Raw genomic sequence first — 22,249 nt, forward strand, 5'->3', positions numbered from 1 at the left:
GTCAGGGAAGGTACAGGTTAGATATTAGGAAAAAAATTTTCACTGAAAGAATAATAAAGCACTGGAATTATCTTCCCAGGGAGGTGGTGGAGTCACCATCTCTGGATGTGTTTAAAAAAAGACTGGACATGGCACTTAATGCTATAGTCTAGTTGAGGTGTTAAGGCATAGGTTGGACTTGATGATCTTAGAGGTCTCTTCCAACCTCATTATTCTGTGATTCTGTGTGATTCTGTGAAACTAACACTACAAAATTCTCTGTCCATTTTGTTGAAAGCACTGTATTTCCTACCAGTTTGAAAGAATCCCTACTAAGGAGAAAAACTATCTTTAATTTTTGTAAGTGCAGAATGTGATTGAGCAGGTATCAGCCAAGTACTGACAAACACAAAGGGACAGATAAAAGCAGGAATAGAAGAACACAGGGAGATGCTAGCTAGTTTGACCCAAAAAAAAAAAAAAATCATTATAAATTCCTCATTTTTTTCTTGGAAAGTTCAGTTTCAAGCCAGACAGTCCCTCAAAATCAACCACGTCCTCTTAAACAGAGGGCTTTTACTTTTTTCAGCTACTAGTCTCTAAGACCAGTAACTTATGTTTAACTACAGCTGTTTTTACAGAAAGGCATCCATGGCAAAATTCAAGTTATTAAGAGCTAAACAGTCCATCACTTGCTGTGATGTCTGAAAGGCTAGTCGCTGTCTTTTGTACTTTATTTCCCGTTTGAATTATTTTGGCTATTGGCTTCAGTCACTAATTATTGCCACACCTTTGTATGCTAAGTTTTCTCTATTTTTCCCTTACATGATTAGACACCACAGCCAAGTTCTATCTCTTCTGGCAAAATAAACAAGCTTAACAGAGTCTCCTTCTATGAAATTTTGATTCTAATCTGAAGTATTTTTTTTTCCAGTTTATCTGGTCCATTCAATTTTTTAAACCCCCACTGATTACTGTTAGATACAACTTAGCGATTTGAATAGCAGAGTAGCTGAAAACTGTAATACCTAGAAAAGTGTTTATAGATAAAACAAACAAGAAGAAAGTACAAAATCGATTAAAATTATTTTACCTCCATGTACCTTATGATCAGACAATGTCTACCCTAAAAAGTCATAAACAACATACATGTTTACTAAGGACTGCCTGTGTTAAAATTATTTAAGTGAACCTCTATAGCAGCTCATCATATTGATTCCAAAGACAAAAATTAATATAAGAAAAGCAGAGATAGATTAAACAGTGTACCAAATAGGAAAAATACAAAGCGGCATCAGCCCCACTGAGCACAACAGACTCCTGAAAAGCATGTTACAGGCAATATAAACATTTTCTCAAATAACTGACAATTTTCAAAATACTTGATGAAATAGCACTACCTATAAAGTATCATTGTGTAAACAAGAATTCTTTTTTTCTGTAATTAAATGAATGCTCTACTGAGCACTACATGGTCACATTAGTAGTATACACACAGGACAAAATGAATCTTCAAAACAAAGTACTAAATCAGCTACAGAACAGAACATACAAAAATACGCTGCAAACATCCACCCAATAGTGTAACTAGCCCTCTAATCTTTTACATTTTTAACCTACTCCAAAATTAAAGCAGAAGAAACATTTCAGTTACAACAACTTAAAATGTGGCATAGGCCAGAGAAGCAAAAATAGTCTGTCCCAAATTCCTTGTGCTGGAGAAGGAAAGAAGGGAAAAAAAATCTTAAGAGATACCAAAACTTTCAGACTCACTATGTTTTGTTATTAAATGCTACTGTAAAAAAAGAAGGGAGAAAATAGATGGAAAATCATTTGACAAAAAAAAAAAAAAAACCTACAGCAAACAGCAACAAAAGCCCAAATCTTGTCAATAAAAGATCAGCAATGCTAGACAAAATATATGCTCCCTTGAGGTACATAAAGTTTAGCACACCTTACAGAAATCCACCTTCGGAAGGTGGATCAAAAAAAATGGGGAAAGGAATAGGAGACAGAACACGGTCCTCAGAGACAACCAAAACTAACAGAACCAAAAAATGTAAGCAGAATAGATAATTATTTGAACTTAAGACTCAAGTGCTTTAAAACCAAACCCAGAATAGCACAGAGATACTAATTTTATATTTCTGGTAGAATACAGCTTAACTAGCCAGGTGTTTAATTACCCCAAGAATAAGGTACAAACTAAATGGAAAGCAACTACCTACTTATGCTGATACGTAACAACTACTCTGCTTCAAAATATTCCTCATTCTTGCAAGAATCAGCTGGAGCAAATTCCTCCCCTCCAATGAATACACCTTTTCTGCTACTGTCTCTGAAACTTCACAAAACATTATTTCAAGACAATACGGCTTGGAAAGGGAAAAATCCAAAATTCAGAAATAAGTAGGAAATATTTTCTAGACTACATATCTAAATATCTAGACTATATATAATGTTTCCCAATAATTTAGAGTAAGATCTGAAGAAACAAAGCAGTGAGATCCTTTCAATGACATCCTGCTCCAGGAAATGCATTGCCTGTAAGTGGAGGGACATGATCCTTTTCCTCTACCTGCACTTCTGAACACACCTGGAATACTGTGACAGTTCCAGATGCTCCAGGTGTAACACAGACACATTGGAGTGAGACCAGCAAGGGCTGCAAAAATGGTTAAAGGCTTGGAGAGAGATGGGACTGCTCAGCAGGGAGAAAAGTCAGGGTGGAGTGGGAGGAGTAGAATCAATATTTATTAAATGCCAGAGGAGACAAAAGACCACTGAGCTTGTCTTCCCATTGTTGTCCAGTGAGAAGGCAATATACAAGGGGACAAACTGAACATTTAAACATAAGGAAAAACTTCCTTGCCCTAACAGAGCTTATACACTGGAGCAAGCACCCAGACAAGTGTCAGAGGCTGAAATATTATAGTTTATGGCTTAAACACTTTTATGAAGGATTTTTGTCCACTAAAACTGTGCAGTGGAGCTGCATCAACAAAGCTCCACCAAAGACCACCACACCCTGAATTGGCCCCCTGGGCTGAGGCTCTGCACTATAAATTAAGATTAAAATGATGCTATATTTAGCTGGAGGGCTGGAGGAGAAGAACACTTCCACAGGAGGAGAAAGCCCAGCAGCTGTCTTATCTACTGAGACCAGATTTGCACAGACAGCCCCCACTCCACCAAAGAGAGGAGAAGGAGGTTTTGGGTGCATGGTGAAGCCTCTGGGTCAGAGGCAACAAACACCCATGCACCATTACTCTAACTCGCTCAGCCAGAAAAGCCACATCTATGGGACATTCATGCCAGGGGCTGCTGAGGGGGTGTCATGGTCCATTAAAGGCCTCCTGAATGGTTCCTTAAATCTTGCACCAGAGCACTGCATGTGATACAAACTCATATAATTGATCCACAGTCCTGTGAGCGACTGTGTCAAATATGCCCCCTCAGAGGAGGTATCTGGGCAATCCCACCTGGCCCAATCCTTTATTAAACCACTTGATTCTATTCTTTGTCAGTGGAAGAATCTCACTACCTAGAAGACCAGAGGATCAATGAACATCATCAAGATCACAGAGGGGTGATATACTTCTACTTAACGTCTCTGTCACTTCCTGTCCTCCACGCCCCACCGCTTCTTCTATTTCTTTTATTCTCTTTGTGTCTTTTACTGCTAAATAAAATATATCAATTTTTGGTATCAACATCTAATCTCATTTGGTTCTAATCTTGTTTTGGGAAATATTCAAACCATCAGGATTCTATCCATAATCCACAGAGAACTCACTGTGCTTCTCTGTGATTAGAGCGGATCATAAGAACAGGTTACAGAATCTCTGTCCTTAGAGATACTCAAAACTTAGTAAACACTGCCACAAGTAATCTGCTTTAGCTAATCCTTTGCTGAGCACTGGGACTGGACTACACAATTTCCAGATGTCACTGCCAATGTCAACAACTCTACCATTACAAGAAGATAAGAAAAAGCAAAAGTGCACATCAAATGAATATACAGTGTATGTGTGTGCGTGCACATGCATACATTTACAAGTTAGTTACCTCCCACAGCAGCAATGACCACACAAGGAATATGAAAATTATTATGAGCAGTGCCTAGTTGAGGAAGAATTAGGATCTTGTAATCTCAGAGGTCTTAGTTTTGTGTTCTCAGCAACTCCTTTCTGATTCTGAGTCAAACTGCATGAAAAAGCCAAAATTTGTGCCTTCCTCACCCAAAGACACACTACCAAGACAATGCTAAGTCTACAGGTACCAGAAAATACCAAAATTAAGACTGCCTGCACAAAAAAAGTTGAGCACCTGTGCACCCTAAGTCCAGTTTCATACAAAAAACAATGTGGAAAACATAAAGAAGTAAAAAGTGATCTCTATTCTCAACTGCTTCTATAAGGTATTGTCAACTACATCTAGGTTTCTGTCCAATACAGTCTTGGCAAGCTCCTTTGGGTACCATCCTGCCCCTCCTGTGAACCTCCATGGGCTGCAGGGGTACAGCCTTGACCAGGAGCAGGTTCATCTTGGAGTTGGCTGGCACTGGGTCTACTGGACACGCGGGAAGCTTTTGCAGCTTTTCACAAAAGCCACACCTGCAGACCCCTGTACTAAAACCTTGCCACACAAACCTAATACAGAAGGCATAATCATATCTGGTTTTTGTCCACTACACTTCTGCCTTTGCCAATGCACTGAATGAAGATACTTAATAAGGAGCTGCTCAATATTTTGCCTAACCTTCTTGAGTTTTAACTACAACCCTCATGTTTCTTCCAACCCCAATTCCTCCTCTCCCACACTTAACTGTCTTTCAATCATCCTCTCCTACTTCTTTCACAAGCTCGCTGTCCTGTTGGGCCTCACACTCTATTGCAGAGCTTCTAGTGCCATTCTGTTCCCTCCCCAAGTTCTCATTTGTCTTTTCATTGCAATAGCCTTCAGAGACACTGCCAGCTCAACACCTTGATCCCAAGCTCCCTCTGTCCACACTGCTCCAGCCCCTTGTTTTCGTTCATCCTGCTGTTATAGAATGAGTATGGAAATGACAAAGCCAACTGAGAGCTTTCCTCATACCGTACTCCCTGTTGTCCACTGAAAGTGGACATCCTCACCACAGCCCTGTGGCAGAACAAGCACAGCCAGTTGTTCTGTGGCGTTGACAGGCATACCCAAGCAACAAGGAGAGCACAGCATGTGTTGTACAGGCAGAATCGCTGGAGGTTCTTACACAATGATTCTGAGGTTGATACCTGACACAAAAGTAGACTGTACCAAGTCTCTTCTTTTTAATCCAAAACAGCACCATGTATATGGTAAGGTATACCTTGTATAGATCTATATATACCTTTGGAAGTCAAGTGAAGGGTGTTACCAGAATGTGCTGCTTAGACACTTGTCAATTTTTGAAGATGTGCAACAGCGGTGATTCCACAATTTCTCTGGACCCCACTCCCAGATTTTACTACCCCCATAACATATTTGGGGGGGGGGGGGGTGGGGAGGGGGAGATGGGAGGATGGGACAGGTATATCTACCCCATTTCCTACAAAGTAAAACATTAAAAGTTATTTATCTGCTATCCTATACTGTGAAAGACCAACCAACCAAAGAAAAAATACATTATCTACGCCATGCTCCTTTTTTAGAAAGTGAATTTAACATTCTGACAGAAATAAAGCTTTCTTATATCCCTGTTAGTAACAATCTCTGAAGACCACGATTCTCTGGAATTTTTTAAAGAACGCTCTTAAAAATGTTGTCTGTGGACATTACTGGGAAGGTAAAATCAGAGCTTCTCAAAATGAACACACTACTAGCTTTGAAAAATTCAGTGTCTGAAACAAACCAGGTAGCAGTTTTATCTTTCATCTCAAAAAAATGCAAGTATGGGTTGACATCCTTACGGACTTAAGATTTTCCATCTCAGTGTATTTCTATTTTTCATTCCTCCTTCAACCAATTACCTCAAATAGGCAAAAATTCAAGCTTCTGGGGTTTTTGGTGTAGTCGTCTCACAATTATTCCTTAGGGAGTTACCCTAATTTTTATGACTACTTAAACACTCACCAGAAAGAACGACAAGGATAATAGAACTAACAGAACAAAGAATGAAAAGACAAAAAATTTTTAAAAAAATCTTTAATTGCCCAGAGAATTATGCTGGAAAGATAATGAACAAGAACTCAGAGCTCTCCTGCAGGAATGAACATGCAACCTATTTGATATTAGTGAAGTTAATAGGATGATTCACATGAATGTAATACTACAATTCAAGAGATATAACCTATTTAGAAAGAGCAACAACAGAGAACAAATGGTACCGTGTGCCAAAAATGTCACTGTCTCTTTCTGAGTCACTGACAATAAAAAAATCATGTCTTAATAAAGAAAGTACAAGTCAGGATACTAGCTGGGGTTTGCTACAGATATGAAATCTCACACAGCAAGGTAGTTAAGCACATATTGCTACTTGATAGAAATAAAAGTTTCATTATAACAGTGGACATAACACTGAGTGAAATAACCTGGAGCCTTCATGCTGCTATTATCAGAACATGCTCAAAGTTTCTAAAAATTGAGGACAATTTCTTATACTGAGAAATGTTAAATCCAAGCCAAGGGAATGCTATGTTCAACTTCATCCAGGCAGATAACAAGTACCCCACAGTTTCACAGAGAGCAAATACAGAACAAAGATCCTTCCTGCCCCCAGGTCTTAGAATCAAAAGACATATTCACAAACACATCTTTGCAAAACGACTTTAGCGGTCCCACCCCCTACCCATGCTATCCCCTCAGCTGACAGAGCTGTTTGTAGCAATGCACAGAGGACCAGTTCAGGGAATCACATCTGAGTTAAACCAAAACAGGGACTTGATCAGAGTTAAAACTAACTTCCTTTCTTCCTTTTCCCTCCCACTCATCCTTTTTTTTTTTTCCAAGAGTATACTTTTAATTTCTCAATTTTCAAATTTAGTTGAAAAATCACCTGGCGCAGCTGAGGTGACAGAACAGGGATACAGCTGCTGCTTAAGAACTTTTTAGCCTGATTTGCCAACATGGCCAAGAAGGAAATATAGAGAGACCAAAAGAAGGACTCAAGAAGTGATCACTGTAGTAGGAAATAGTTTATGCTTCCAAAATTCAAACTCTTCTATTCCAAAATGCAAAGAATTTAAAATAAAGTATAAGGAAACTTCCATCAATTCTTGACTTATCGAATAGCATCAAATGCAAGTTTGCATTAATAGTAGTTTTGATTTGGATGGCTATGCTTGTTCTGAGATCTTTCTCCTAAGCCTGCAGGTAGGCTATGTTAACACACTCCTGCAGCATGGGAGATACCAACATACAGATACAGAATTCTCTTTTCATTCAGATTTTATTTCACAAGATTGAATCCTATGCTTCAGTGGGGAGATACTCTTTCAGTACAATGATCATTATTCAAGACATAGACTGTGTGCAGGAGCACACCTATTTATCACTCATTTCAACAAATTTTAATAATGCTTGAGCCATATAATGGCTCTTTCATTGCCAAGGCTTCATGTTAACACATTTCCTCTTTGAAATACTTTCAGTCTTCCTTTTGACTGCAGTGCCTGCATTTATTCAAATCTAGCTCACTTAACATCTGCCTTCTTGAGGTGGGTTTGTAACACACATCTTCCGCAAGAGGAATGAGATGCACATTTGTTAGGAAAAACAAGCAAGATGTCTCGAAGATTTGCTACACATTGTGCCTAAAAAAATTAGGAAGGATGCAAAGCAAGAGCATAGTTTACCATCTTCTTAAGTTAAACAAGGATTAGAGATCTGCATGTATTCTATGCTAAAACATGACAGCCACATGCACATGTCAAGGCTTTATAAAGCCTGGATTGCAGTACTTCAAAAGAAACTATAAGCACTACACTATTTGTTAGGTTTGGTCTTCAACACAGCACTGTAGACAATCTGGAGGGTACCTGTCAGAGAGTACACTCCGACAACATGATCAATCAGAGTAATTTTGTCCATATTCTTAAACAAGCAGTTATTACTCCAAAAAATAAGACTCAGAAGTATAAAACAGCTCCAAAGCACAATAAACCACCTCTCTTCATACACCTAAAACAGAACAATTAGGGGTCCACTATGCCTGCTCCTAAGAGAAAATATACCTCAGTCAAAGGATGACAAGAAACCGGAGAGCACAGTTTTTGCCATGTCCCACCAGGAGCTTTCACTATAGACCCTGCTATAGACCTATTAATAGCTCATAAATTCCAAAGCTATCTTCCTATTAAGTTTCATACCTTTTACCTACAACTTGATGCTGCTTAGTGGTACTTCAGAGTAATCAAGAATATTTTCAATATGATCAAAAACATTTCCAGCATGTCCCTCTCAAACAAAACAAAACAAACAAACAAAAACCAAACCAAAACAAAACAAACAAACAAAAATTTAGTCTAAACTTTTACTTGAAATTATATTACCAACTGATAATTACCAACACTAAAAAAAATCAGAAATTGGAAAAAATATAGTGATAGGCCTGGCTTTAAACACACAAGTGTCAACAAACATAAGCACTAACATTACTTGTGCTTCAAGTACAGATCTGCTTCTAGCCAACACTAGCTACATGCAGTACAATTGCCAATGTGTACAGCTAATTCTTATTTTAATCATCATCTCTCTTTCTAGACATACAAGAAAATTCTTTCATTTGCCTGCCTGAGTGTCCTGGTTTTGGCTGGGTTAGTGTAGCTGTGTTTTGGATTCAGGCTGAGAGGTACAGTGTTGTATTTCTGGGATAAGAATAGTGTTGGTGGATGGTTTAGCGGTTGTTAAGTATTGCTTACCCCAAGTCCAGGACTTTTCTGTGTCTCATCTTGAGTTTTATTTCCCTCTTGCTCTCCTCTTCATTGCAATTATTATCATTATTACATTAAAATTACTTTATTATTATCATTATTACATTATATTTTCTTTCAATTATTGTACTGCTTTTATCTCAATGCACAATTTACATTTTTTCCGTAATTCACTCTCCTTTCCACTAGGGCAGAAGGGAGTGACCAACCGGCTGTATGTTACATAGTAGTCAACTGGAGTTAAACCACAACACAGAGTAACTGCTGACAGAGGAGTTTCTTAAACTAATCATCATACCAAATACATTGATTCAGTTAAGAGTGTTTTTACGAAGACGATGCTTATTTCACCTATGTATTAAAAATCAATACCTATAATAGCCAACCTATATAGATCAATACCTATAATAGCCTACCTATATAGAAAGCTTAGCACAGTCTCCTTAATTTCTGCCGGCCAAAGAACATGGAAGAATACAGAAACCACAGCAGCTGAAACACCTATAAATTAACCTGATAAAGTCTTACATGTTTCATCTTTCCCCTCCGGATACACACTCAACAGAATACAGTACCAGAGAGGTTCCATTCAGATGGAGGCCATACTCTTCAGGAGAGTGTAACAGGAATAAAAGCAGTGAAGACTTGACCAGACCACAGAGCAGGCCACCAGCCTCACCAGCAGTATCATTACTAATTAACTCATAGAACAGATTGCTCATAAAAGTGGTTGAGAAGTTTTCACCACAGTCAAAGTACTGTGACTCAGGATGCAGATCCACGATTTGCTGAAGTCTGTATGATACTTTCAGACCTTCTCCTACTTCTAGATTCTCCACTCCAGTCCTACATAATTCCTTGTAGACTCGTAACAGCATCTGGGTTTTGCAAGATCTTGTAGCTTATCTAGTCCAATGACCTGCCATGGGCAGCACCACCTTTCACAATACCAGTTTGTCCAAAACATCTGCTTGGCCTTCCACCTACTGGGATGGGGCACCCACAGCCTCTCTGGTCAACCTGCTCTCACGTCTCAGCATCCTTTTACTGCAAAAAAATTTCTTCCTAGTATCTAATCTAAACTTGCCTCCTTTCAGTTTAAAACCACTGCCCTGTGTCCCATCACTACAACTTATGATGGCATTCATGTCAGTGAGCAAGCTAAAACAATGACAGAGAAGCATTTCATATCTCTAGTTCTGTATCAGCCGCATCGGCTTGTTTATCTGGCTTACTATGCAGCCCGCTGCTCTTCCGCATGGCTTGGAGAGATGGGGCTGGAAGCAGAAAGGAGTGCTGCCCATTCCAGTTATGGGGATCTAATGTGAACAGGCTGTGAAACCACACCCTGGGCACATTTTTTAACAGAGCAGGTCTGTAGCTGGATGTAAATAACTTTTGGTCCCAGTCTAATTCATAGAAGCAGTCAGCCATAAAACAAAAATCATTACCAAAACTAACGTACTAGCAAGTAACTGATGATGAGCTGAGCAGAAAGGCAAGGATGATATAAAAGCAAACATTATCTTTTCACCTTCCAATAAAACTCAGTAACATTATAAGAACAGTGTAAAGAATGCTGTGAGTAGTTAAATATTAAGTTCTCAAAGTCCACACAGTACATAAAATGCTGAAAAATAACAAATTCAAACCCATTAAATTGTACACTGGGAATTCCACTCAGTACAAATCTGTGAAACTGATCTAAGTAGCCTAAGTAGATATATGTACAACAACACTTGTAAAGAGAAAAAAATGTCCTTCTAAAGCACAAAACAAATTCACAGAGCAGTATTAAATTTCATAAGAGGATGTTCTCATGTCATTGTTAACCAATTTGTTTCAGTAAGCTTGTGGAAAAAAATTTTGAAAAGATATCTATTCATACTTTGTATGTATGTTGTACTTCAAAGAATTCCAGTAATCTGTTTTAAATCTAAAAAACTCCTCAGTCACAACAGCACAATGTTCCCCAAAGGAACAGAGGGTCAGATTCAAAGTACCAGCAACAGAGCTGCATTCAGGACTTTTTTTATAGAGCCTGGAATGGGCAAAACCTCCAGAGTCAGTGCTGAGTCTTCAAGGGAAAGAAAAAAATAAGGTTGTGAACTTAAAAGAGGAGATTCTAAAAGATAAATCCCCACTGAGTAATTATAAGGAGAAGCTCTCCCAAACATTTGCTAACTAGTACATAAAAGGCAGTTCAGTAAAGACCATGCTCAAGTCAACTTGCAGATTTAAATATAGTCATAATTGACTACAATCACTGAAAAGGCAATCTCAAGAAGATAGACAAAATCCAGGCACTGGTGAGAAAACTCCAGTAATTAATGGTATGTCACCAAGGCAGAGAGCAGACTGAATGTGCCCTGTGCATCTGAAATGACGATGCCCTTGTCTGCCTCCAGCTGCTCAGCACTGTTGGCCTGCTGAAAGTTTTCATCTTATTCCTAGGCCTACCCACATTTGCTAACCTACTGCAGACAAAAAGAGTCAGGTCAGCTTAAACACAATAAATATCACATCCGTCTTAACCCACCATGTTCTGACAGAGGGGACCTGGGGAGTGCCTAGACTAACACCAGCGGTGGCAAGCACTAAGACCTTCAGCTGACAGGCAGGCAGTAAGGACTGGCAGCAACTTCAGCAACAGCCATCACCTAGGGCATCTATCTGGACCTACACTGTGAAGACCATTACTGCTCTCAGCAAAGAATCTTTTTCTTTTTAAAGAAGGTAAAATAATATCTGAAATACTCAGTACAGCAGATTTAGTCAATTCCAAATCAAGAGGAGCATATAAAGACATTCTTTCTGCATTTTCACATTGACTGCACTGTGACACACCCCCAGTTTCTATATTCAATTGTTAAAATTTGTTTGCCCTGCATAAGAGCTTTCTCACTTTTCCCTATATAGTTACAAAATACCTAAATTTAACAACCTCTGGGCATTCTTTAACTAAGATGCTACGGTAAGACTGCTTTGCCACTTATAATAGAACAAGTTGCCACCCTCTTTCACCCAGTGCCTCCTTAAAGATTCCAAGAAAATATTAAGGGTTACTAAAAGGACACCACTTTTCTGCTTATTACTGGTATTTCTTCTCTGGAGGCAAATATCGTTAACACCAAGCTCTTCAGTGTCACCAAATGAGTGCTTGAGATCAAAGATGTTAAGCTGTTGCTTTTTTAACACTTATTTTGCCAGTGATGGTATGTCCTGAACAGGGTCTGTTACGTGCTGATTCAAACTTAGTAATTTAGCCAAAAACTTCATGCAAAAAAACTGTAAAGTGGAAGACATTTTGTGAAGACTTGACAAACTGGCTTACAAGGTTCTGAGCAGCTTGACTCATACCACCACAGTTAAAAGTTAGGCATCTGAGGGAAACCTGTGCATTCTCTCCCAAAAACTTCAGTATTTATCTTTGAAAGAAAAAAGAAGGCAACAGTTCCACAAAAAACCCAAAGAGAGTAGGTTTTGGAAAGGGACTATAGATGTCCAATCTCTCCTGTTTTAGAATTACAGATTTTGAGGTTTTTCCCTGCCAAACCAAAACCAAGTAAAAGTAACAATTTAAAATTGTTGAAAATTATTTCCCTACATTTGAATAACTTAGAAATGGCAAATATTTCATGCACCTTTCCAAGCTGCCAGAATAACTACAAGAAACTTAAGCCTAAAAAGAAGCGTTCAATCTCACCTAATCAGAAGAGCAATACTTGAAATTAAAACTATCACTCAAGCCCAGCTATATAATAAAGTCAGAAGAATCAGGCTTAAATGACTTTTCTGTCATTTACAACTGCTCAGGAAGCTTGCATCAGGCAACCGAGAAAACTGGAATGTCTCGTTTTGCAAAAACAGCTGAGAGCACCAAAACGTGCAGCAATGACTGTAAGAACACATTCCGAAAAACAAAACTCTTCGATTTTATGGAAAATTTTGAAAATTATAACTGTTATTCCTGTTTCTGATTCATGTGACAGCCGTGATATCGGGAAGCAGTTGCGAAGGTGCCAGCACGGCAGCAGGCACAGCGCAGTGACCGGCAAAGCCTGGGGGCTGGTCCCGGGCGGTGACACCGTGCCCATTTCCCCGCATACCCCGTGACACGGGCACACCGGTACTTCTACACCCACGTGGGCACCGCGGACGGTTCGGGAGCCCTGCCACAGGCAGCCGCCGCCGCCCCGTCCGCTCCAGCCGCCGCTCTGGGCCTGACGCCAAGCACACGAGAAGCCCGCGGGCCCGCAGTCTTCATCCCAATGCAGGGCTGCGAGAGGCGCCCGGGCGCCGCCACCCCGACTCGCCCACCACGGGCGGGGCGGGCTCCGGTCGCCCCCCTGGTGCCCGAGGGCCCGCGTCCGCCGCTCCCCGAGCCCCTCGCCGGCGGCGCTGCCCGGGCCGGGCCGCCGCACGTACCTGGCGCTGGCGCCGGTGGAGCGGAGCGCGCGCGGCGCCGTCACGGAAAGCGCGCGGCCACTCCGGGCCCAGCGCCGCGCGGCTCCGCCCGCCCCCTGCCGGCTCCACTTCCGGGGTCCGCGCGCTGTGACGTCATGCCCGTGGCGCGGGGGAGGGGGGAAAACCCGGAAGTGGAGCGCGAGAGGCGGCGGCCTCGGCCTCCCGAGCCCTCCGCCCCAGGGCCGCCCGCGCGGAAACCGAGTCGGGAGCGGCGGCGGCGACCGGGTTTTTGTAGGCGCTCTGTCGGAATAAAGTCAGGAGGGGGGCGGCGGGCCGCCGGCAGCGCTCACAGGGACCGAGCGAGTACCAGCATCTCGATCTTAGGGAAGGTGATGTTTCCACTCCCAGCTTTCCATTTTGATCACTTATGATTTTGTAAAAAGAAAAGACGATAACATTTTTCATATTAGGTGTTTCAGGCGTCTTCAAAAATACACGAGGACTGTATTGCATTGGCCTACAGTAAAACACTGATCGCCACAACAGTCACAACACTTTTGTACCGTGCATAGTGAGAAGCACCTTGAGTTTGATTTGAAGCATACAGTGTCTTCCTCCCTTGAAAATCTCTCCAGATATGGTCAGATGACTGCTGACAAACTGCATCATGCAAAAATGCTCTCACACTTCTGCCTGCACAAGATGGTTGTGAGGTGTTCTGTCCCAAGGACATGTGAAAGCTGCCACATACCACTTGTGCAGCTGAAATGGTTCATCCCCTCTTATATCCCAGTCATGGCTGATGGCAAAATTCAGCAAACTATAGATATGGACAGGTAGGCCAATGTGGTCATCGAGGTCACTCCCAGCTGTTTTCTCTGAAATGACCCAAAGTAGCTACCTTGTATTTTTGCTCTCAGCGCCATAGTTTGGGTAGGAGAGAACCTTTAAAGGCCATCTAGTCCAAGCCCCTCTGCAATCATCTTCAAACAGATGATGTTACTCAGACCCCTGTTCTATAATCTACCACCTCTCTGGGCAACATGTTTTGGTGTTTTCTGCAATACCTAAGGAACGAGCAAGTGAAATACTTTTCAGTGCAGAAGATATTATAATGTCTTTGAGAACTAGTCTGTTTACATTTTAGAAATTATGTTTGAACCTCTCATATTGAATCTATTTTCCCTGTATTTCCCGTGTTAGAAAAAAGTAACACTTAGATGTGAGTCTTTTGGTGAGACATTAGGGATACCGATGTAAGCAATCTCATCCTCTCATTTGAAGTTCATTCCATCTCTCTTGCAAGTACTGCCAAGTTGCAAAGTGAACCAGGTTAGTAGTGACTCACATTAAAAATAGTGGGTTTTATAATGGTCTTAATCTGGTTTACCATCATTCTCCATCTCTTGCAGTACCCACAAAACAAAAACAAAAACAAAAACAAACAAACAAAAACCCTTATCCCAAACAATAACAAAAAAAACCCGGTAGAATATAGGAGTCTAGATCAAGTTTCAGGGAGTTACTATAAATAGTACAGCTAAAAATATGCCGTGTCTCTGATCTTGATACATCCTTTGTAATTACAGATCCAGGAAAGGATTTAAGGAGGGCAATTTTATTGAATCAAGTCGCAAGGATGTTGTGGATTTGGAGGTGCTTGACCCACAAAGAGACGTTGACAACAGATTTGAAACTCTTCAGAACTAACAGTTTGAACAGGCAAGTTTCCAAGATTCATAGGACTGACCCCAAAACTCCAAATATCAGAGTGAAGAGGAACGATAGGTAGTGTGTAGTTAATAGCCTTTCGCTGGAAGCTGGGCTTTTGTCTTCTGTTTGTGTGTAGAACTTTGGAGTCCTGGTATCTTCATAGGCTTTTGTGAGCTACAATAATACCAGTAATAGGCTAATACTAGCAAAAACATCTGCATGCCTGTTGAATGCCAGGTTGGACAGGGCTTTGAGCAGCCTGGTCTGGTGCAAGGTTCCCTGCCCATGGCAGAGGGGTTGAAACAAAATCATCTTTAAAGTCCCTTCCAGTCCAAACCATGTTACGAGTCTCTGATTCTATGCATGTCTGGTAAGGTTCTTGAGCTCAGTTTTTAGAAATACAAAGCTCAACCTGTGATGTAACACCACCCTGTCAACTAGAACATGGTACTGCAGGATTGGTGACTTTACCACCTCCCTTGCAGACCATCCAAGGCCCCACCACTCTTTCTGTGAAGAAATACTTCCTAATGTTCAACCTAAACCCGACCCCTTGGTGCAGCTTACAACTACGTCACTTTACTCTGTTGCTGATACCTGGGACAAGAGACTGACCCCCACCTGGCTACACCCTCCTTTCAGGCAGTTATAGAGAGTGACAAGGTGTCCCCTGACCTTCCTTTTCTCCAGGCTAAACCCCCCCAGCTCCCTCAGCTGCTCCTCACAGGACTTGTGCTCCAGACCCTTCACCAGCTCTGTTGCCCTTCCCTGGACATGCTTCAGCACTTTAACATTGTTCCTAAACTAAAAGGCCCAGAAATGGGCACAGCACTTGAGGTGCAGCCTCACCAGTGCTGAGAGCCGGGGAAGATTGCCTTCCATGGTCCTGCTGGCCACACTATTCCTGATACAGGCCAGGATGCTGTTGGCCTTCTTGGCCATGTGGGCACACTGCTGGCTCTTGTTCAGTCTGGCACTGTCCCTTTCTGCCTGGGCACTGTCCAGCCACTCTGTCCCCAATGTGTAGCACTGTAGGGGCTTGTGGTGGCCAAAGGGCAGGACCTCACGCTTGGTCTTGTTAAACCTCCTGTCATTGGATTTCATCTATGTATCCAGTGTGTCCAGGTCCCTCCAGAGCCCTCCTAACCCTCCAGCAGATCAACCCTGGCTCCCAGCTTGGTGTCACGTGCAAATTTGCTGATGGACTCAATCCCCTAATCCAGATCACCAGCAAAGATACTAAACAAGACTGAGCTCAACACTGATTCCTGGGACATGACCAGTGACTGACCACCGACTGGATGTGGCACCATTCACCACCACTCTCTTATCCCACAGAACAGTGCACCTGTCAGTTGTGCATCCAAGATTATTAAAACTGCTTTCATTTCAGTTCACAGTTTAAGCAAAAACATAATTTATTTATCTGGGGGAAAGTGAAGGTAAGTTTGAAACACTCAGATGCAGTAGAAATTAGTTTCATTCAGAAAAATTAGTATCTTCAAAAACTCAGACTTTACCCATGTCTGGTAAACAGAGCTGCATTTCAAAAAATATAGAAGAAATGTGGTTTATGAAACAACAGTCCCCTACAAAAACGTAAGTGACAATATAATTAAAACTGTCTTGGACTGCATGTAGTTAATGACTATTGATGTATTTAGTCTGTAGAAAGCTACAGACCTGGTTAAAAGTGATGAGTGAGTTCAACATTTGTTACATTGTCCTTCATGGACATAGATGGCCTCTGAGACTGTAAAGAAAATGAAGGGAATATGACAAAGCTAAAACTGCATAGCACATGCTTTTTGTATTAATTCTTTCCAAACAAGCTGGATTGAACCAACTTATTCAGTTGTCATGACTCCCCTTGGAATGACCAGTTACTCCATACTAAGCAAATATGAATAGAAAGTGTGATAGCCTGGTTTTGGCTAGGATAGAGTTAACTTTCATCTTAGCTGGTACAGTGCTGTTTTGATTGTAGTATGAGAATAATGTAGATGACACACTGGTATTTCAGTCATTCCTCATCAGTGCTTACCCTACATCCAGGACTTCACAGTTTCTCATGCTCTGCCAGGAAGGAGGTGCACAAGAAGTCATGAGGGGGGATAGCAAGGACATACTTTTCTTGTATGAACTAGACATCTGTCATTTGTTTGCCAACACATTCCCTAAAGGAGTCCTTTCTGTTAACATGCCTTTGTTTGTTCCCCCCAAAAATATAAGTAATAGAACAAAGGCCAGAGACTTTGTTCTTTTCCTATGAAATAATTAGGAAATTGGATTTGAAAGAGAGGGCATTTCAAACAGAAAAATCGTCAGCTGCCAGTCATATGAAGTAATGGCAACACTGCACTGAAAACAGCACAGAGGGCTAAAAAAACCAAACTCAGAAACAAGATTCAGATTTTCAAGAAAACCACTAAAGCAATAATACTTTGGAAGGAAGGGTCCCAGGATGCACTGGGAATGTGATATAAGCAAGCCAGCCAACTGATGAAGTTGCCAACTGACCTGGGGCAAGTGGCTCTGCCAGTGTCTATCTGCATCATGGAAATGAGAAAAGCTGTTCTAACTGAGGGGTGCAGTCTGTGTGACAGAACATGCAGTTTTCTGTGCTGTCAGTATGAAAGTACTTTTTTAGTTTACAGCAAGAAAATTGTACCTTGACAACATCAAAAAAAGGAGAAGTTACTTTAAGACTTCATCATATCTAACAAGAAATGCACCAAGAGGTCAGGTATTTGTCGATGGCAAGCGATCATGGTTTGAAGACAGTCCTTAGAGTAACAAATACTGCTGTAACAAGGATTGTGTCAGATACCTGAAAAAGTAATCTCAACAGCTCAAAAAACTGAACAGAAAAGATGAATGAATATATTGTGAATGAAACCATTTTAAACCCCAAAATGTGGGCTTCTGAAGTTTAATACTGTAGCTTAGTGAAAACAGAAAAGAAGCTCTTAAGGTCACAAATATATGAAGGATAAACAGAGCAACATGGAATTTCGTAATGGATACCAAGAAAGCTAGCAATTATTTCAAACTGATGTGAGATAAGAGTCAAAGCATAAAAGGGAAAAGGCTGCAATAGGCATTACTTTTTTATTCACATTCTGCAATGCACTTTATGATGTGTTCTCTGTTGTCCTAGATCCTGTTTCAATTTATTTTTCTTTTTGTCTTTTTAAAAACTACCTGAAGGAATGCAATCAGCATGAAGATGCTGAAACAGAAAGTGAGATAGGATGAGAAATTTAAAATGCAGAATATTCCTTGTCTTTTTAAATTTTTTTTTCTTATACCACTCACTCACATTTAAAACTTTATGTACTCCACATAATACAGTAAAGGTGGGCAAGATATTAGAAGCAGCTGGTAGATGACTGTAGCAAGTAGGATGTCTGATTTTAATAACTATCCTGCAATGCAACTTTCAGAGCACTCCTGTAGTGCTTAGTGCTCGTAGAACACCACAGTCCTTTTTGCAGAACTCCCAACATTTCTGCTTTCAGTATTTGGCACTGAGTTATTAACACTGTTAGTCCTCAGTCATAGGACTGCTGGTTAAGGGCATGCTAACCCTAGCAAATAGTTCACAACAAGGCTATCTGAGTGTACTGAGACTGATCACTTTTCATTAGCACGGCTGGATTTACATTTGCAAAAAATGTTTATTCCACTTGAGCTTTGCTCTGTATCCTGAAATTGAAGTATGTGATCCAGTTTAGGAATAATGCTCTTTCACAAAAGGATTCAAATGGTATCAGACTGGAGAAGAATCGTCTTGAAAACTGCATTGTCATTTTGCTGTGTCCTACAGACTATCCCACATCGCCTACTTTATGGATATCACAAGATACCATTTAATGCTGAGCAATGTGTTTGCACAATATAGTTCTGCCCATGGGGCAACTTAACCCCAGCTCTTGTCAAATCCCAATCTGGAAAACAAATAAATTTTTTTTAGTCTTAAATTTGTTTGTTTTAATGACAGCACCTGCTTCCAGAGATTAAAAAAAAAAACCAAAAAACCAACCCCCCCACCCCAAAAAACCCCGCAGCATAGTCTTGTCAAAGTCCATTCTGAATCAAAGCTCAAAAGAAAAGAGAGTGTGAGAAAAAAATAATTCTCTTTAGAATTGCCTTTGCAATTCTTTTCATTTGCTCTTTTGGCTTGATATCAATGGAATGGGTTTTTTGTGAACAATTCATAGTGCATAAATACAGAGAATGCATTTCATGAAAAATAAAAATATGTTAGTTTTCCTGATGAAGATAAAATGTATAACATTACCGTTTCCAAAATACTTTTCACAATAGTTGAACTAGAAACTTTAGAAAAAAAGTGAAATGCTGAAAACTCATTTAAAAACGCTGTTGTTGAATGCTCTGCAGGGCTGGAAAACCTCTCTTTTGGCTTTAAAGATTTCTTATTTCAAAATTCTTATTTAACTTGCTGTTTACACTCTGAATCTATTTCCTATGTCCTGTTCCTGGATAATTTATTTTGGTTCCTGCTATTATGCCAAAAGTATGATATATAAAAATATTCTTAAATTTATCCTCAGCAGTTTTTGCTGTAAGTTGAACATACATAAATCTGTTGTGACATTCACTCTTATGCTTCATTATATGTTCTCAAGAGTTTTTACAGTCTTTTATGTCTTTGTTTTCCCACTTACTGCTTTTACATTTGTTGTAAAGATTAAATATATATGATATATATTTCAAGTCACCAGTCATAATTCTTTGATCCTGTATATAGCAGTTAAAAATATGCCAGACTGATATGAAAAGTTTTGGTGCAATGAAACAAAAATTGAAAGCAACACTCATCACAGAACTTTATGGTCTGTGTTCTACTATTTACTCTGTAGATATATGGGTTTATGATGTGACAGTTAAACAACCCACAAGAGAACTGTTTTAGGTTGTCAGTGGGATCCATGACTCTAAGAAAGACCCTTCTCCTAAAGAATTGATGAAAGATTATATTCAAATGGTGAAACTGACTGAAAATCACCGTTTTTGCCCCTTTATATTGTTTTGTAGGAAAGTTAACAGTTTGTAAGGGGGGGAAGAGTGTTTTTTAAGTTTCATTCTGTTTTGTTTTAGTTTTTCCCCAACTTTCTTTTTCAATTCTTTTAGTACGTGTTAATAAAACTATTTGTTCATTTTTAAGCTTGAGCCTGCTTTGCTTTTCTCCTAATCTCACTCCTACAGAAAAAGAATAAATACTAAGACCACTACACTAAATTTGGCAACCAGAATTTGGCGAATGTGAAACCACCACACCTAGAAGAGTTTTAGAGATTCTGCTTCCCTTCATAATACTGTTTACAATATGGAAAATTACTACAGAAAAGTGGCTTTCCTCCAAAAAGAACCTCCTCAAGATCTGTTTAGTCACTTAGAAATCTCCCTGTTGCCATCAAGTTTTTCTCTCCATTCATGTCTAATTGGGCAATGGATCTAATCCCTCTGTCTTTCAACTGTTGCCTTGGGAATGTGAGTGGTGTTTGTCACTAGAAATGATTGCACATATTTTTAGGGAGCTCCATAGAATAATATTATATCAGCATATAATTGATGTTTTACTGTACATAAGACTCACTAGTACTTTCTGAAGACATTCCAGCTGAGAGGGAAGTGGAGTATTTCTAGCATCAGAAGCTAATTGGAAGAAGCCAGCCTCATGCCTACCATGCACTGCTGTGATGATGTAGAGGTGAATTAAAGAACATTCATTTGCCATCGCGCATATTTTCTGAGCAAATAGTGTAGATACATATCAAATTCCCTCTCCTAGAATAAAGCATGGCCTATGGGAGCCTGTCAGGACAGCAGTCACTAGAAAACAGGGCTGTGTCTAAATGTTAATCTGTTCCCAAAATATCTGTTTCTCCTCTCTTTTTGAGTTTCATTATTATTAAAGCAATTTCAATTTTTTTCTGCTTCTAATTTTATTAATTACCTTTCAATAGATGAAAGATGTTAAGATTTGGAGCATTCTGAAGGGGACATTAAACAAACCTAATTAGAGATATTCCATGCCATGAAGTCTCCCATTGAAGCCTGTTTTGTAAAAGGAGTTAAGTATATGAAATTGTTAAGTGATAATTAGATGTGAGCATTAATGATGATGTACAGTTAACCTAGTTTGTGCTATCTGATCCATTTAATTTCTATAAATATAATAACTTCCTTTTGAGCTAATTCAGTTGAGCCAGTGAGGCCAGGTCTCGGCCACTTAGAAAGGTCTGTCATACACAATGTTTTTGATCATCTTTTCAAGAAGAATTAACATGATCAGATTGCAGTGGTCATGACCATTTGGGTGCACACTGTAGCACACAATCTGACTCCTGTTGCTTTCATTTACTTAGGCTAAACATGCATGTGAGACATTCCTGGATCAGTAAGTAGTGTCAAAGAGCCAGGACATTCCATCATTCTTAAAAATTAATTTATCTTAAATCAATTTCAGAATTGGCAGAACTTTTTAAAGACTTTAGAATTATTGTCTTAGGAAGAAAAGCCAAAGAGAGCAGCAGTTTTACAGTTATAAAAGTATTCCTAATTTTACACACAAGCATCTGTGGAATACATCTATGCAATGGAAAAATGGTCAACTCTTTCAACTTTCAATTAAGTGTTTAAGTTCAGAGCAAGCAGTCTTGATAAATTTATAGCATGTTACTTAGCTATCTCAGTTGTACTGTTCTTCTTATTATTGTAATTTTATTGATCTAATATGAATGGTGTACAAGTGTGTATTCAGCTTTAAGCAGTATTTCCAAGACGATGTCTCTTTTATACCCTAAAGGTTAAATGGAATGGTTACATTTCCAGCAAGACCAAGCCTTGATATTTCTCAGTAAGGATTGTGGGTCAATCAAAAAAAATACACATTTGCTTGCACTCAAATACCCTAAAATATGCATGTACATTGAGCAAGAGTGTTGACCTGTTGGAGAGTTTAAAGGCTTTACAAGGGATCTGGACAAGCTGGATCAGTAGGCTGAGGCCTGTGGAATGAGGATCAACATCCTGTTCTTGGGTCACAACAACACAAATCAGTGCCACAGGTGCAGTACAGTATGTCTGGAAAGTGGCACAACAGAAAAGTTGCTGGTCAACAACCAGCTGAACATGAGCCAGAGTCTGCCCAGATAGCTGAGAAGGCCAGTGGTATCTTGACCTTTATCAGAATTAGTGTCGCCAACAGGATCAGGGAAGCCACGGTATGGATA

The 22,249-nt window shown here is 40.0% G+C and overlaps 1 protein-coding gene across 2 annotated transcripts in view; it reads right to left on the minus strand.

The window, feature by feature from the left end:
- FAM172A (family with sequence similarity 172 member A) overlaps positions 1 to 13,370 on the minus strand; it is a 278,356-nt gene extending 264,986 nt beyond the window's left edge. For both annotated transcript variants that reach the window (XM_040090728.1, XM_040090727.1), the window contains exon 1: positions 13,296 to 13,370. The gene's annotated coding sequence lies outside the window, so the exon portion shown is untranslated. The remainder of the gene's footprint in view (positions 1 to 13,295) is intronic.
- Positions 13,371 to 22,249: the final 8,879 nt, after the last annotated feature.

This window comes from Hirundo rustica, chromosome Z (genome assembly GCF_015227805.2).
Source record: "Hirundo rustica isolate bHirRus1 chromosome Z, bHirRus1.pri.v3, whole genome shotgun sequence".
Taxonomy (NCBI): Eukaryota; Metazoa; Chordata; class Aves; order Passeriformes; family Hirundinidae; genus Hirundo; species Hirundo rustica.